Source organism: Schistocerca piceifrons, chromosome 5 (genome assembly GCF_021461385.2).
Source record: "Schistocerca piceifrons isolate TAMUIC-IGC-003096 chromosome 5, iqSchPice1.1, whole genome shotgun sequence".
NCBI lineage: Eukaryota > Metazoa > Arthropoda > Insecta > Orthoptera > Acrididae > Schistocerca > Schistocerca piceifrons.
In genome coordinates, this window is record NC_060142.1 from 372593556 (window position 1) to 372610972 (window position 17417).

General features: G+C 38.8%; 1 long non-coding RNA gene across 4 annotated transcripts in view; it reads right to left on the reverse strand.

Annotated features, from left to right (window-relative positions):
* The window catches only part of LOC124799232, a 188468-nt gene that overhangs the window by 149394 nt on the left and 21657 nt on the right, over nucleotides 1–17417 (reverse strand). For 2 of the 4 annotated variants that reach the window (XR_007016991.1, XR_007016989.1), the window contains exons 2-4: nucleotides 16903–17102; nucleotides 14257–14453; nucleotides 6528–6688 (exon numbers count right to left, since the gene is read on the reverse strand). This is a non-coding gene — a long non-coding RNA (uncharacterized LOC124799232). Of the gene's footprint in view, nucleotides 1–4525; nucleotides 4574–6527; nucleotides 6689–14256; nucleotides 14454–16902; nucleotides 17103–17417 lie in introns of all 4 variants that reach the window. The other 2 variants (XR_007016992.1, XR_007016990.1) reach the window with 2 other exon arrangements.

Below are 17417 nucleotides of genomic sequence, written 5' to 3' on the forward strand. Positions count from 1 at the left end.
AAGTCGAACACGCTAAGAAGAGAATGAAAAATGAGAGGGCCGTAGGGACAGGCCGAATCCCAATAGAAGCACGGAAAAATCGGAGAGAACAGGGACCTGATATTCTCTGGGATCTAATACAGAAGATCTGGAAAGGAGAAAGAATGACGCATATGTGGAGAAGCAGTATGCTGGTCCCCATATATAAGGGGGAAAGGGCAATTATAAAGGTATAAAACTGATGTCCTACACAATGAAGTTCTGGGAAAGAATAATTGAGAAAAGGTTGCATCTAGAAACTAAGTATGTGAAGCAACTGATAGAGAACCACAGAGAAGTACAAGCCAAACAGCATACAGCCTTTATCGATCTTGACAGAGTGCTGAGGCAAGAGATATGGAGATGTGTGGGAAGTAAATTCCTTTCAGAAAAATTTATCATGGTAGTAGAAGACATGTATGAAAGTGCAATGACACAAGTCAGGAGCAGTGCAGTCGCTACAAAGGCATTTCCAGTGAGTATAGGACTACATCAGAGATTTGCTCTCAACCCTTACCTCTTTGACCTTGCCATGGATGTGCTAGTCAAAGATGTGAGAAAAGAGGCACCTTGGAGCATAGTGTTTACCAATTATGTTGTAATCTGTGAACCCACCCTCGAGGCACTTCAAGAAAAGCTTGAACAGTGGAGAACAGCTCTAGAGGAAAGAGGAATGAGAATTTGCAGGGTAAAAATAGAGTGTACGTGTACAAAGGATGCCAAAGATCTATATATTAAACTGCAAGGAGAACAACTTATGCTGGTCAAGAAATTTAAATATCTAGGCTCTTACATGCAAAGTGATGGAGGACTGGAGGCCGAAACACAACAAAAGATAAATAGTGGATGAATGAACTGGAGGAAACAGGGCAGAGGACTGCGTTATAAGAAGGTTAGCCCCAGAATGAAAGGAAAGCTTTGAAAGTCTGTGGTGAGGCGTGCGATGCTGTATTGCACAGGAACTTGGCCAATTACAAAAGCCCAAGAGAAAAAAATGGAAGTGACAGAAACGAGAATGTAAAGGTGGATGAGTGGGGTGACACGAAAGGATAGACTAAGGAATGAGTACGTCAGGGGAACACTGAAACTGGGGCCCATAGGAAGAAGATACAAGAAAAACAGGCTAAGATCTTATGTACATGTGCAGAAAAAAGGGGAGTACTACGTGGGGAGAACATTTGAAGACCCAGAAATCGAAGGCTCAAGGAGAAGAGGAAGACCGAAACTGAGGTGTGAAGACAAGGTAGCAGGGGACCTACGGGAGAAAGGATGGTTCAGAGAAGAAGCAGTGGTTAGGCATTTATGAAAGAGAAGGTTTCAGTAAAGCAACGCTGACTCCACATGATGTGGGAAAAGGCTGAGATGATGATGATGAGCAGGCTTACTTACATAAAAGTTTCTGAAGATTAATATGTTGTTCAAATATAAAATAGTATTTTGCTCCTTTCCATTCAGAAATTCCATATTGTTGTATCATACTCTCTGCATTTAGCCTGGATACACTGGTGCTTTAGTAACTATTTCATTACTGCCAGATAAATATAACTTTTTGGTGATTTTGCAGAATCTGGTTTTATAGCAGTGGCTTGTCTATCGCTGGAATTACTGTTACTATGTAAATAAAGGACAGTCAGTACAGTACAGGAAAATCAAGTTCACTATCAAGTGTACACTGTCATCTTTGAAAGTTCAGCCACATAAACTAAAGGCTACGATTCTGTATTTCGTATTTATCACCCACTGTTTTGTTTCAGGTTTTTAAAGTTAATCGTATCTTCTCTAAAGCTGTTTAACTGACACTTTTTGTCATACTGTAAGTAAACACCTTCAATGTATGCGAGTACCTACTACATCAAATAACCACTTTCATCTCCTTGTTGCCTAACAGAAAGCATTAGGAGAAAAATGAAAATACATTGCGCAACAAATACAGACAGAACAAATAAAAGTAAAATGGAATATTTTGGGGGAAAGTAACAAAGTCGCATAGAACTAGAGAACTCAAACATAGTTGGAAATTAATGTCAGATCAAACTATAGACATAACAGAATTATTTTCAGCACTAGAAGCTATGTCACTCATTTACATGCATAGTCACTTCTGTTGTGAAACGGTTTTCTATAAAGAAGTAACTAAATTAATTAAAACAATTACTTTCAAGGTAACAGAAAGTTGGTTATAAATAAAAAGGTACCAATCATTAAGTATATACGGTAGATTTAATTTTGTATCATTGGAGCTTGGGTCTGCCTTATGATAAACACTATTTGACAGTGTCTTGAGATCTGTCTTCAATGCTGTGTAACCGGAAATACTAGAAATTACACTCACTAATTTTGTAATTCAATTAGTATCAAGTATACAGACATCAAAAATAAGGACTACACATCTAATATTCAAATATTTCACTACAACCAAATAATGAAAATAAATGAAGTAGAGCTAGGAACAGATATTTAATATTAGTTTTGGTAACAGATAAGTAATAAAGTAGCATGACAAAGGAACATTCACATTTGGGCTTCCTGTTTCTAAAGGCAGATGACAATAAATTTGAAAAGGAAATTTATCGACATCATGAGGAAAAGAAATCTGTAGATAAAATAGTGCTTTGAATGAAATTCGTATTTGAAGTTTTTCTTCGATTTTACAGTCTTATTAGAGATTTACTTAGCTGCATGATGAAATTATTGTCCTGTTTTTAGGATATTGTTAGTTAGTTACAGTTTGCCACATTTTTTCATTGATGTGTGGGTCCAGACTACATAATGTGATGGGTATTGTCGCTTATTCTACTATCAAAGGTTTAGTATGATTAACTTGCAACAATGAATTTCTGCATCTCATATGAAGTTAGGACACCATATTAAGCTTCAAGAGGACATACGAGACTTGTATATCATTGATGTTGCAAGCCCAAGGACCCCAGCTGTTTACAGTATCGCTTCATTTTTCGATTTATGTACTCCTTACTACTCCTCTTCTGTGTCTATCTCAATGTGTATCTATTAGGGCGTCTTCAAGTTGAGACTTCTGATACGGTTATGGTCTTCGGTTAAAATGTGGAAATTCAATGAGAAATGTAAATGATTAGTTCATGAATGTTATTGGAGTTTTTGCAGTTGTGTGAAGGAATCAATAATTGGTTTATAAATCATTGTGTCATAGTGTCTCTTCGATTGGAGGTTTCTATGGAGTATGATTTTTAGATTCCTCAAACTGGGGTGATATCGGATATTTGTTGCCTATATGACTGTACAGATTCTTCTAATCACATGTTTGTCGTGATCCATAACAGCTGACTTCCTATATCAGATTTATTCATACATGATACTAGTTACAGCATATGTTCTTGCTTTGTAAATTTATCACATACCTTTTATACCTCACTATATTGTGTTTAATAAACTTATACTGTACATTTCCTTTGTCCAGATATTCCACTGTCTCTCTCTAAACTCTGTGGTTCGTATAAAAGATGCTCCAGTCACTTATATGGCAGTTTTTACAAGGGCTACACTACACATGTCTAGAGTATATATATATATATATATATATATATATATATATATATATATATATATATATATATATATCTTGTGTAAGAACTATGCTGCAATTTACATAATACATCACTGATTCAATTTTCAGTTTAACGCTGGCAAAGACGACTTCGCCATGGTAAGTTATTGCTTTCTGCACACAACCTCTAAACATTCAGGTTATCTGGCAACAGACGACAAACACCTTATTACTGCACAAATTGAGCATGTTAGGCCTAATTTGAACGCACTTTTGTACAAAAAAAGTGTAAGATTTGGAGTCAATATTCTAATTCAAAAGTCAGCTCTGTTACTTCCGAGCATCCAAGCAATTCGTAACATTTTGCCTAGGTTTTAACGTCTTCATGTCTGAAATCTTAGCCCTGAGGTTAGATTGCTTTACTACTGCGCCATACTCGGTGTCTGGGGCTAGGTTCACAGCCTTGCACGAACACTGATATAATGTTTCAGAGGGAGTGACACTCTTAGATACTTTTGCATTGTATTACCTAAACTTGACTATTTAATTTACACAACTGTTATTCAAGTAACCTACTTGTACACGCTAAAGATGCATAAATGTTTAGGTAATGGATGCAATTGTGGCACTATGATAATTTCATGTTTTTTTGTGTTGTATTAACAAGAGTTATGTTTTAGCAACACCAAAACGTTACACATCACCCTGAAGACTTTAGGAATAATCACCATACTCTTTCTACAGAAAAGTGGACCATATTGATTCTTGAATTTAAATGTATATCAAGTTTTGCATAAAATGATAGAACCAAAAGACGAGACTCGCATCCGAGAGGAAACAAAACAATAAACATCTACACTAAAGTAAATACACAGAGGAAATATACCTACACGTGCACATTTAATGAATAACCTCAGATAACGTGTTATTATACATACGAAAATAAAATCAATTTCTGTCCATTTTAAATAACACAATACCTACATGTTCAAGAAGCAACAGCTGTAGAGAGGTATCACTTTCATTTAACATCTGAAAAAATTCAAAAAGATGGGTAATGCGCATTCTTTTTTCACCTGCGCTTAAGAGTACGCAAAACAAATGCAAAAGGTACGCATTTAGGAAACGTTACAAGTGAACTAAATACTATCCTTACATAAAGACCATTGTTCGTCCCATTGTTAACGAACTGGAACCAGTCCTCGAAAATTGGCTCCTCACACTCCTCTTCATATCATGGACACAAAATAGGTAACCTATCTGCTGTCTCTTTAGGAGAAGTAGTAGTATTCCCTCTCGAAAAGGATGCCGCCCCACGTTGATTTTATCTTTGTCCCAGCAGGTATTTGCTATTATCTGTTGGTATTTCTCTCCAAAATACATCAATTACTTGAAAAGGATGTCAGGAGCTCTAATAGGAAGGCTTGTCACCTCCTCTTTATTGTTTATTTAGCCTTCGATAAACTCAGGATTTATGCACTCACCACTGTTGTTCTGTGTTCTCACTTCCCACACATGGAGATTTTCTACCTGGATCACCATTGAAGGTCCTCTTACAATCGGCCACTGGGCCCCTCACCTTCAACTGCGTGTGCAGTTTTCAGTGGTTCAAAGAAACCATGATCTACGGGCTGAAGTTTAGGACTGGCGGGTTGTGCTGCCGATATCAAAATTTCATGCTGATCAGTTTGAAAACTGCAATGTGGTATATGATTATACAGTATCAATTGGACTGGGTCATTCTTAGTTGGTTTCCTATTTTCGGAGGTGCGCTTTAGACGAACGGATCATAGCTTGTGAAACCATTGTCTGAGGCCATCGAGAGAGATGTTCTGTCAGGCTTCATCCTCATTCATGGAAAGATTATGGTTGGTTCTCTGAAAATATGGAAAGGTTTTATTACTCAAACAACTGAGACTCTTTCTCCTCTTTTTGGTGACACAACCTTCACAACCAAAACATTACCATTTGGGCTTACGAACTTCGCGATCTTGTTTGGAATAAAAACCATTATATCTATTGTAGAATCTAGGATTCATGTATTCCTAGTTCGTTTTCCAAAGGTAACTGCAAGTGTTAATGCTAAATGTCCTGTTCTGGTGAAAATATATGGAAATAGTCCAATTAATGTCCAAGTGACTTTTGTACACCGCCCTAAAAGAAAACGCAGCCCATATTAGGAATGGTCAAGCATATTTATTTTTGTATTGGACGTTTAGCAAAACAGCGCCAAGAAAACATCCTTCAAGTATACACCTTCGTCCCAAGAGCAGCTCCAAAATTTCGTTTGCTTTCTCCGTTTGCGTTCTTTGTTTGGCCTCATTGAGCAGCACGTTGTTTGAGCGCTCTTTTCTGCGTTAACAATTATTCCAAGCTAAGTCAACAGACAGTAGCACACATCACATATGTAAAATATGGGGATGCAGCATGGTAGACTAAAGCCAACCTTTCACAATGCATTCAAGAATTTAAGACTGTTGCTCGTGTATTCTGTGAATAAGTTTTACAATAGAGTAGGAGAATTATATGAAAGCAAAGTCAACACACTGCAGCACACATCAATTTTCCAAAAGTTGGGATGCAGTATGGTAGACTGAAAGGCAACCTTTCTGAATGCATTCAAAAATGAAAGACTGTTGCTTGTGTAATCTGCAAACAAGTTTTACAATAGAATACTATAATTATATAAAAAATTCTCGAAAGTGATTCTTAGTTATTTTTAATTCGTGAATACGGAATTTTTTCACAAAAAACCTAGGATGTGTTTCTACTACCACTCTGAACACAACTACAGAAATGCAAAACTAATCCCTTTGGCCAACAGTCAGGAACATAGACTGCACTCTTTTTGGGAATGCGCACATGAGTACATTTACCCTAAGTTTGTGACTTACAGATTTTCTTCTGTTTATGACCTAGTGATCGATTAATTCACAACATGACACTGTTAAAACTTAAAGTTGTAGAAAGAATTATGTATACCTACCTCCTCATATTGAGTAAAACGTACCATGATGGCTAAGAGATGGAAGACGGAGCTGAATCAGGACGCATTACTGGGAGACTGTTTCGTACACCAGTCAGATGCACTCATTTTAGCCAGTTTTCTGTTCTCGTCCATGCAAAGCGTTGGTTGTTTCTTCATTTCTGCCTCAGAAAAAAGACACAATAATTATCAAATGAAAAACGATTCATAAGTCACATATTTCGCTCTCATTTTAAGTGCAATGAAACTAAATAGCGCTTCAATGCATATTAAAACGTTAGGAACGATGTTTTATGACCGCAAGGTAATATTTAAAGTATTATTTATTCTGATTTAAAATCTGGTTTTGGATTTTCTGTACCAAGACAGATATTTATTCTAATCACATCTGACGTTGTAGGTGAAATCAAATTGTTTCTCTAACAGGCATTTCTTTAACTTTAACTAAAAATAAATTATTTATTTTTTAATCTTGTACAGAATCATGTTAAACACTGCTTTAGACAGTGGTATATGTTCACTTAAAAACACTGGTAATGGTTACAAAAGAACGATTTAATTTTCCTTTTCTGGTTTCGCTGTACCAAGTTCATTCAGAAATGGGACGAAACTTCTCTTCCTTGATTGTGTCCCTCTACTGGTGCCACGTGTCTTTATCAGTGACCTAGTAGAATGTTCTCCTTGTTCCTTCCTAACATCAAAGTTTGCAGGGAAACAATCAGTACGTCGGTGTAGAAAAAGAAGCTTCACAGTCATGTAACAGTCTAATTTCATTATATTGACTGGCTTGTTCTAACCATGTTTTTGTAATTTGGATGTTTGTAGTTGCCCACGTAATTGACCATTACTGCTTAACAGAAACCCAAGCTTTCTTCCCACTGGATTCATTGTACTTTCAAACAAATTATCCTTCAATAACTTTCGAATCTTCTCTGCGTGCCACCACTCTCCTCCCGCCCCCCCCCCTTACCCCCTCAACGATCCATCCTTTCACTTTATCAAAAGATACTTTTGGAAATAGTGTTACAAAGTGCAGGAAACAATTACCATATTTGGAAATACTTTAGTAAACTGTTTCACTAATCCCAGCTTGATGTGAAGAGGAGTTAACAATATCACGTTTCGTAAGCCCAGTTGGAGAGTTTTCCTTTTGGGCTAGTTGGTTACTTCCAATGCTTGTATTTAGCTCTGCTATTCCACTCACACTTAATGAAACATGGCTATTACTGAGCAGCCGTATTGTTGACCATGTAGCTTGTCAAAAGACTTTCAAATCCCTACATACTGTCTAAAAATGTTATTTAGCACATGTTTGAAGTTTTCATACGTCTCCTTACGGTGTATGAAATAGTCAACAGGTACTAAGCCAAACAAATTTCTGTTATGGATAACTACATGTGTCCTCGGAGTCTATCGTGGCGTAATGATTGCATAAAATCTTCTCGACTTTGAAGCCGCGTCAACTGCAATAACATTCTATGGAACAGAACATTTTTTAGGCTACGTTTTGACGAGTCTATAGCCAACCTCCTCTGACTTGGGTTGTAAGTGACGTCAAAGAGTTTCAGTAAACCCTCAATATCGCAGCAGAAACCATACGGCCTTCTTTTCCTAAAGGATTACGTAAGTTCCATTTTTCTGTTCCGGTACCAAGAAAATGAAAATGATATTACGGGTAGTAGAAGATGGCTTGCTTTCACCCCTAACCCAGGCAATTTGGTGGCTTCTTTTGTCAGATTAAATTCAATGTTGAACACTTCAGATAGTTTTGCTGCGATAATTCTGATGTAGAATCTTATAATCGTCACAGTCATTGCTAAGCTGTTCTCCGTTATAAATCTTGAAAAGTGATATGTGGAATTAGAACAGGGAAAGATTTGTTTCTTTCTTCATTAAGTGTAGCACGTCGTAAGGTCGAAGAAACGTTCGAATATTTTACATTCTTTATATTTATTTCCTTTTTACCTTTAATGCTAACCATACGAAAATAATAACCATATACAAGATTTTGCGGCTTTCTCCGAACCAGGGTAACCGAAAAAGTCGTTGGTTTGCTCTTCTCATTTCTTCACAGTCAGAGTCCTTCGACAGACGCTGTACGTCTTAACCTGCGCAGTGTCCAGCTTTTGAGTTGGTCATTAAGTCTTACACCAAAGTATTATTAGTACACATTTTACACGAATCTGGTAGTGGCTTGTCTTTTCTTAGCAATTTCGTAGCTACTATATGCATGACAAAATACAGTTGAGCTATTCAAATACTTGTGGGAACTCAGTTCTAACATACTGCAAAACGAAATTTAACAGCAAAAATTTAACCTCACATAACTACATCATGTCAAAAATCAACCAAAACTTCCTGCATAACAACGAGTTTGGGGTGAGAAGTGTGACCTCCAATTTAATCTAACTACAATGAAAGTCCTTACCTATAGTAAAATTTTTCTATATGGAACTTAGGTTTAAATGTAAAGTGGGTTTATTTGATTTGAGAAGAGAACTTTATCTGATAGAAAGAAAATAGTGACAGATTTGAAATCAGCATAAATCGAATTTCAGGAACAGCGAAAATTATGCAAACATTAAATATCATGTTGCATAGTGTAACTGCCAAATTTAGTATGGTTAACTTTCCATCATTTGCAAAAAAAGGTTAACGCCAGAAATAAAATTGAATTTTTGACTTTTTAAGTATTGTTTTATTATATTTATTATCATTACTAGCGTTACACTGTTCAGAGAATAAATGTCACTCTCAAAATATCTTACCTTGCAGGTAAGACACATTCTGTCCTGTCATGATAGATTACCCTAGCAACTGTGGACAAAAATGGCTTACACTTTTGTTTCTAGCCGGCCAGGGTGGCCGAGCGGTTCTAGGCGCTACAGTCTGGAACCGCGCGACCGCTACGGTCGCAGGTTCGAATCCTGTCTCGGGCATGGATGTGTGTGATGTCCTAAGGTTAGTTAGGTTCAAGTAGTTCTAAGTTCTAGGGGACTGATGACCTCAGAAGTTAAGTCCCATAGTGCTCAGAGCCATTTGAACCATTTTGTTTCTATGTTTCACTTTACTCTAATTCGTGAGAACTGTCAGCTACGAGATTCATTTGTTTTACTACAGACTATTCTTTAGCGTCCGGTGATAAAATTGGTGGCAGCAGTGATCTGGAGATACCGGTGCCCATGGTCCTCCGGAGCGAACGTAGTACACGCCGTAGCGAACCTAGTGCAGAGTCAGTCCCAAAGAGAGCTACATGTAGGCAAGGAGAGGGCGAATGAAATCTCCAGCACAACTGTAAAGCAGGATTCTGCCAGTTCCTGCCTGTTCGTTGCCTCTACCCAAGCTGCGACAGTACGGGGATGAAATAAAATGTTTATGTTGGGCTGTAAATAACAGTCTGTTGGATTCTTTCCCCGCGAAGGTTTGTAACTGTAATGATGCAATAAAATTGCTTCTGATGCTGTTAACCAGGAAGACAATTCAACCACCATGTGCCACTGTGACACCATGATGACTGTTCATTCTTTGGGTTAAGTTACAACCAAAGCTTTGAGTCGATTAAGTATCGATAAAGGTAATTCCAGTGGCAGCGATGGGAGAAGCTCTGTTCTCTAAACTGGCACTTTGTTAAATTGATTGTCACGGCATACTGATAACAGTTAAATGAATGTAAACAGAAGAAATTTCGAGAAATTGAACGCCATGAGGTCTGTAACCTAAGAAACGTATGAAAACATATTTACTGCAACAGTTTCTCCATTCCATCGACTTACATGTCCGTCGAACTACAGCAGTGACTTTGCGATAAATGTTAACCGATCTACTTTTCGAGAATGTAACAGATCTGTGTCATCTGTATGAAAGATCAGAAACGCTGTACACCTTTGTCTTCAGCACATCATCCTTGTAGCTATGTTTATATAATATCATTGACTGTCTTGTTGTTATAGTTGTTATGTAAGTAAATATTCAGTTAAGTGATGGCTTGTACTTCTTTGTTTTCTGAACTCGGCAGTGACATTTTCTGGTGCCGAAAAACGGGAACTGGGAACTTGAGGGCTGTTATTGGACGATACACTCCCCCCTTCTTGTCACTGACGGAAGACGGAGGTGCTACAACATTGCAAATGTATTATGCAACTGCGCGCTGTAGATTAGGACTGACACTGCCCACTGCGCTTGCGGTTGAGGGGAAAATAATCACGATCTACTGAACCTGCTGTCGCCGTTATTTAAGTTTTAGAAAGTGCATTATCCAGCCGTAAAAGGTCATATCATTGTGCGTGTTTAATATAAAATTTGTCGTCAATTTTCGCACACGGTAGCCTCTGGCATCCCTTCACGCAGTCAGTCTTTGCTAAGGTCAAACAGTTGAAACGTTTTGACAGCGCGCATAGGGTATTGTTTGGAAACTAAGAACAAGTATACCTCTTTAAGGGTTTCAAGGTTTTAGAAGATTACTATCTCGTCCCAGAAGTCGCGTCACGCGTCTAGTATCCGTGGTTGTGAAGTTGTCAGATGAAACACCAGTACATTACATTAAATACCGCAGGGAAAGCTAGGAAGAAAAGTTATCACTTCTCTCAAAGCTTGACGAAGCTGTACACAATCATCCCTCGGACGAGTATCTCGTCAAGGCGAAAGACATTCAATTTTCAAAAATACAGAATCGTCTGTGGTTCATATCGCTGCGTCAGTTAATCTGCCGTCTCCTAAACTCGAACCATTCTCTTGAGAAATTAAGACATGGCCCATATTTGGGGAACAATTTGAAAGCTGTGTCGATAGAATACTTCCACGCCTACTGGTAATAAACACGTATTCCTAAGATAAAATCTCGTGAGTGAGCCAAAACAGGTGGCCAATGGCATACCAGTGACTGCTTCTGCTTACAAAGACACAAAGCGTATTCTTCAGGCAAGGTACGGAGACCGCAACCGCAAAGCCAGGTCGAAATAGACTACTTAGACTTCAGGTAACTGCGACCCATTCCAGTTGAATCTTCTGAAATTCATAATGTGGCATTCATAGAATGCAATAAAGACAGCCAAACTCTGAAATCCTGGGGTGAGTATATAAATGCCTATGTCAAAGTTTCCACCCGAAAGCCTTATGCACTTTTCTCGCAGACGTTTACCAGCGTTGGATAATCCACGTGAACAGGAAGAAACTGTCGGAAGGAGATGTACTATGCTTAAAGGAATATTTAGGGGAAGAATTCAACTGTGCACTCACTGCTCATAATAAATACCTAAGGACACGCCATTCACTAACACATTTGGTCATTAAGGCACATTAACTCCTGCCGCAGCCACTCTCAGCGTTAACTCCAATCAAGGTCATTCGTAACACAAGACCACACGTATCGTGAAGACTCTGCTGTTTTAGCCAACATAGCGTAGTTGGCCACAAGACTGTAAAAATTAAAGAACGTTCCAGCGTACCTGACGATCCTAAGCTGGAGAATTCGCTGTTATCTTTGTCTCAGTCAAGACCACATTACAGCGGCGGTTCGAAGAAAGGAATGACCGCCTACTCTTATTCCAAAGAGCCGTTGCTGACAAATTTGTGATGAGTCAAACCAACCAAAGCCATCCCGCAAACAACATCTACGTCTACATCTACATGATTATTCTGCAATTCACATTTAAGTGCTTGGCAGAAGGTTCATCGAAACGCAATCATACTATCTCTCTACTATTCGACTCCCGAACAGCACGCGGGAAAGACGAACACCTAAACCTTTCTGTTCGAGCTCTGATTTCTCTTATTTTATTTTGATGATCATTCCTACCTATGTAGGTTGGGCTCAACAAAATATTTTCGCATTCGGAAGAGAAAGTTGGTGACTGAATTTTCGTAAATAGATCACGCCGCGACGAAAAATTTCTTTGCTTTAATGACTTCCATCCCAACTCGCGTATCATATCTGCCACACTCTCTCCCCTATTGTGTGATAATACAAAACGAGCTGCCCTTTTTTGCACCCTTTCGATGTCCTCCGTCAATCCCACCTGGTAAGGATCCCACACCGCGCAGCAATATTCTAACACGGGACGAACGAGTGTAGTGTAACCTGTCTCTTTCATGGACTTGTTGCATCTTCTAAGTGTCCTGCCAATGAAACGCAACCTTTGGCTCGCCTTCCCCACAATATTATCTATGTGGTCTTTCCAACTGAAGTTGTTCGTAATTTTAACACCCAGGAAGTTAGTTGAATTGGCAGCATTGAGAATTGTACTATCTATCGAGTAATCGAATTCCAACGGATTTCTTTTGGAACTCATGTGGATCACCTCACACTTTTCGTTATTTAGCATCAACTGCCACCTGCCACACCTTATAGCAATCTTTTCTAAATCGCTTTGCAACTGATACTGGTCTTCGGATGACCTTACTAGACGGTAAATTCCAGCATCATCTGCGAACAACCTAAGAGAACTGCTCAGATTGTCACCCAGGTCATTTATATAGATCAGGAACAGCAGAGGTCCCAGGACGCTTCCCTGGGGAACACCTGATATCACTTCAATTTTACCCGATGATTTGCCGTCTGTTAATACGAACTGCGACCTTCCTGACAGGAAATCACAAATCCAGTCGCACAACTGCGACGATACCCCATAGGCGCGCAGCTTGATTAGAAGTCGCTTGTGAGGAACGGTGTCAAAAGCTTTCCGGAAATCCAGAAACACGGAATCAACCTGAGATCCCTTGTCGATAGCGGCCATTACTTCGTGCGAATAAAGAGCTAGCTGCGTTGCACAAGAACGATGTTTTCTGAAACCATGGTGATTACGTATCAATAGATCGTTCCCTTCGAGGTGATTCATAATGTTTGAATACAATATATGCTCCAAAACCCTACTGCAAACCGACGTCAATAATATAGGTCTGTGGTTTGATGGTTTACTCCTACTACCCGTCTTAAACACTGGTGCGACCTGCGTAATTTTCCAATCTGTAGGTACAGATCTATCGGTGAGCGAGCGATTGTATATGATTGCTAAGTTGGGAGCTATTGTATCAGCGTAATCTGAAAGGAACCTAATCGGTATACTATCTGGACCTGAAGATTTGCCCGTATCAAGCGATTTGTCTCAAAGTCCCCGTTAATGGATCAGTGGGTAGAGTAGTCACGGGACACTCAAGTTTCAAGCATCACATGGGATTCGTTTTTGTGATACGTCTCACAGGAGAAAGGCATATCCCGTGTTTTATTTTGTTTTCCAGGTAGCCATTATACATTCATTTGCCGAAACCTGACTGACAATCTAAGCCTGTAGTTTACCGATGTTCAGCGTCTGTCACTAGATGCATTCGAAACTTCTTTGACTTTCATGCCTTGCAGATTTGTGCTTTCTATCTAAGCAGCGCTTTGAAAGATGGCTCATGTTACGCTCCACGCATTCGAGACATTATATAGCTTCAAGAAACATCCGGCTGTGCCAAAAGATGTCAAGATAAAACAACATTTCATACTTAAAATATCGGTAGCATGAAAGGATCTGCATAAAGCCCTTCTCATATCACAATTCAGTTTGATTAATATCCGTGACGATCAGTTGCATGGAAGGATAACTGATTATAGTGATCTTATTTGTATAGATTACGTCCAGTAGTAAAGTTGAAATATGCAAATAGTGCAGCAGACTAAATATGTCATAACGTATGATGTAGGATCTCCAAAAGTAATAAAGTGAAATGTTTATGTAGAGATATAACTTACCTTGTGCATTGGTTACCTAAGAGCAAGAAGTTGAATCCATATGCAGGTGAAGCCAGATTAAATTAAATTTCCCGTAGTTATGCATCAAACATTTAGATCCTCCTGGCAACAAGGCAGCGGAAACGCCTTGTCTCACTGAGGTGGGATTCTGATAATAATTAACAGCTAAAGAGCTCGTAGCTGAAGACATGTTGAATCTAAGAAAAGGAAGGTAAGAGATTAAGATTCTCCAGGCTTAGCTTAAAATCCATCTAGTACTTTTACTGTTTTAAAAAGCATTACATTGGGAAAATTGTACCAAGTTCTTAAAACTATGAAGAATTTGAAAATTCAGTTTTGTCCTTATAACCAGTTTTCCGCGTTTATTAATGTTTTTACCTAAACTTTTGTTTTACTGATTTTTAGTACATAAACTTTTCAAGTTATGCTGCTGTTAACAAGATACTTACAAGAAACAGCTTTCAATATCTCTACTGAAATAACAATTTATGAAACTAAGATTCTAATTTTTGTAGGTAATAGGCAGAGTCTCTACTATTGTTCTTCAACTATTTGCTGAAATAATTTGTTACTCATATGTTTGCAGTATATAGAGTAAGTCATTGCATTTTATCAGTAGGATATTATACAAAACAAGATCAACAGGACAACTGAGGTGTGTTCAAATTGAAAGAAGGAGGGATAACCGAAATCGGAAGAAATTTCAAGTTCCTGCAATGAAGAAATGTCTAATTACGTTAAAATTACCATCATAATGTAACTAAAGAAACAGGTCACGTTTTACTCTGAAAAATTTCACGGCAATTTTGTGGAAAATTGCAACCAGTAATCTGTTTGTAGTAAGTTATCAATCATGGTGAACGCAACATGCAAGGAACATGGCTTAAAAATGTAGGACAAAGGAAACTGCAATAGTAATTTCCAAAACTATATTCTGAGAAGCTCTGTAAACAGAGAAGATTTACTTCCGTAACGTTTCTCTGCAGTTTCCTAATGTTTCGATTTGCATTACCCAGCAATACATGTGATTTATATACTGTAATAATTTGTAAACCACAGTGTCCTTCCTGTCATGAAAATTCAGTAGTTACTGAATGGGCTTGTTTGACAGTCATAATGATAGCCAAAATCATACTGAAAACAAATTTGATTTTTCCATACATAAAACTATAATACGAAAATGTAGGACAGACGTCTCACCACATTATGAGAAATAATTTTATCAAGTCTCTATATCAGTGGTTTTTGTGCCTTGTAAGTTCAACATACTGATATAATGAACTGTTACAAGCACGATGTGACCCATGCAAACTGTCCTCAAGCTCGAAATCGGGAAATTTTTAGAAAATATAAAATTCATGAATGATATGCAAATAATGAACAAAGGACTGTAATCCTCCAACACTCTGGACTATAAAGTTAACGCTACACATAGTATAGTAATAGCATCAGTCCACTAGCGTGAGCAGTCACCTTACATCATGCATGGACCTGTAGCATATCGACTGTATTTGGTTAGAAAATATGACAGAGTGGATGTGAGTTGCAACAGAACCAGCCACAGCTAGGTGATAGTGTTAATGAACATAGTCTTCATTGTGTAAGTACTCAGCCCTTTGTATATTAAATGATTTTCATCTCCATTCCACGATGAAGTCATGACACCTGGAATGACATCCCATAACGCAGTATGGGGTCCACTGTTCGATCAAGCGACAGGGCCGCCTGCCCTGAGTCACAAGGGAGCCGTCTCCTTGCTGAGGGAAGTTCATAGCCCTCGTCAGCTGTGGCGCCACACTGACATCACAGCTGTAGCCGGAGACATCACAGACAGTGGCATTCAGTGTCAAATGACCCTTGGATTGTCACCTGCAGAGAGTCAAATGAGATGTCAGTACTATAGAAGATTTATTCAATTCATTTCTTTATTTTAGGCCTCAGCAGTAATATATCAGGAACGTGTTGGTGGAGGCATCCAGTTGCCTCTCGTTGAAGACAATAGATATCTGACGCTGCTGATGCATGGCAGCACTTAAATGCCGCTTCAGCGATGTTTCCAAATGTGACTGTGATGGCAGCACTGTGACGCAGCTGATGATGGACCTACCTCCAGTGAGCTGGCGGCCCTCTGCTCCTATGGTGGCTCTCTTATGACATATTCCCTGCCCCATGGATGAGTAGTGGATCCCGTACTGCATTCTGGGATGTCGCTCCGCATGTCACAGGCCCTTGGTGTAGGCTTTGCTAGTGAGACGGGAATATATTAGTACATGAATGGCTGAGTACTTATAACCTCCAGACTATGTTCGTACAGAGCTTAAGGCACGTACTCTAAACACTTCCATGGTAGCAAGTGAGGAAAGGCTTCGGTCCTTCCGCTAGTGTGTTGCAGCGTGATCTGTTGCTATACCGCGCCCAGCTGGCTCCGCTTCACAACGTCAGTTAACCATGTCCTACACTGCAATGCATTGCACTCTCACCTAATTATGGCTGGCTCGGTTGCAACTCATTTCTGTTCTGACGAATTTTAAAATTAGTAAATCTGTTGTGTACATTAAATTCACCACTGAGACTTGAAGGTGCGCCTGTTTCGTGATCAATTCTGATCCGCGTTAATTCACTTAAACACAAATATTTTTTAAATACCTGCAACTCTAGAACATCTATCGGCTGGAATGTTGCCTCCTTGAGAAAGGTATCGAATATCTGTGGTGATGTGACTGACAAATTCCAAATAACACAGCTGCTTAGGTATTGGTTCTCTGGGTGCTGTTTAAAGACAGATGTTAACATCTTGAGATCTGTCAATATTTAGAATTCCCTGTCTTCCTGGAGACGTCGAAAATCTGTGAATAACGAGTATGTTAGCAACATATTAAATAAGTCTTCATAATTTACTATATCAGTTACAGCCACAGTCTAACAAGGGATGCTTCCCATTCCGAACATTAGGCAAACAGCAGTTGTACATACAGTACTTTGTCTAGAATTACGGACCTACTCAGCATGCACAGTTTGTTAACTTTTAACAGGTCCCTAGATATATCAGAAGCCCCTCAGATGGATGAGTTGTACCACATATGGAAAGGAACATTTAATCATTTCGTACTGATAGGTTTATCCATGATGTAATGTGCACATGTCATTTATTACGAATAACT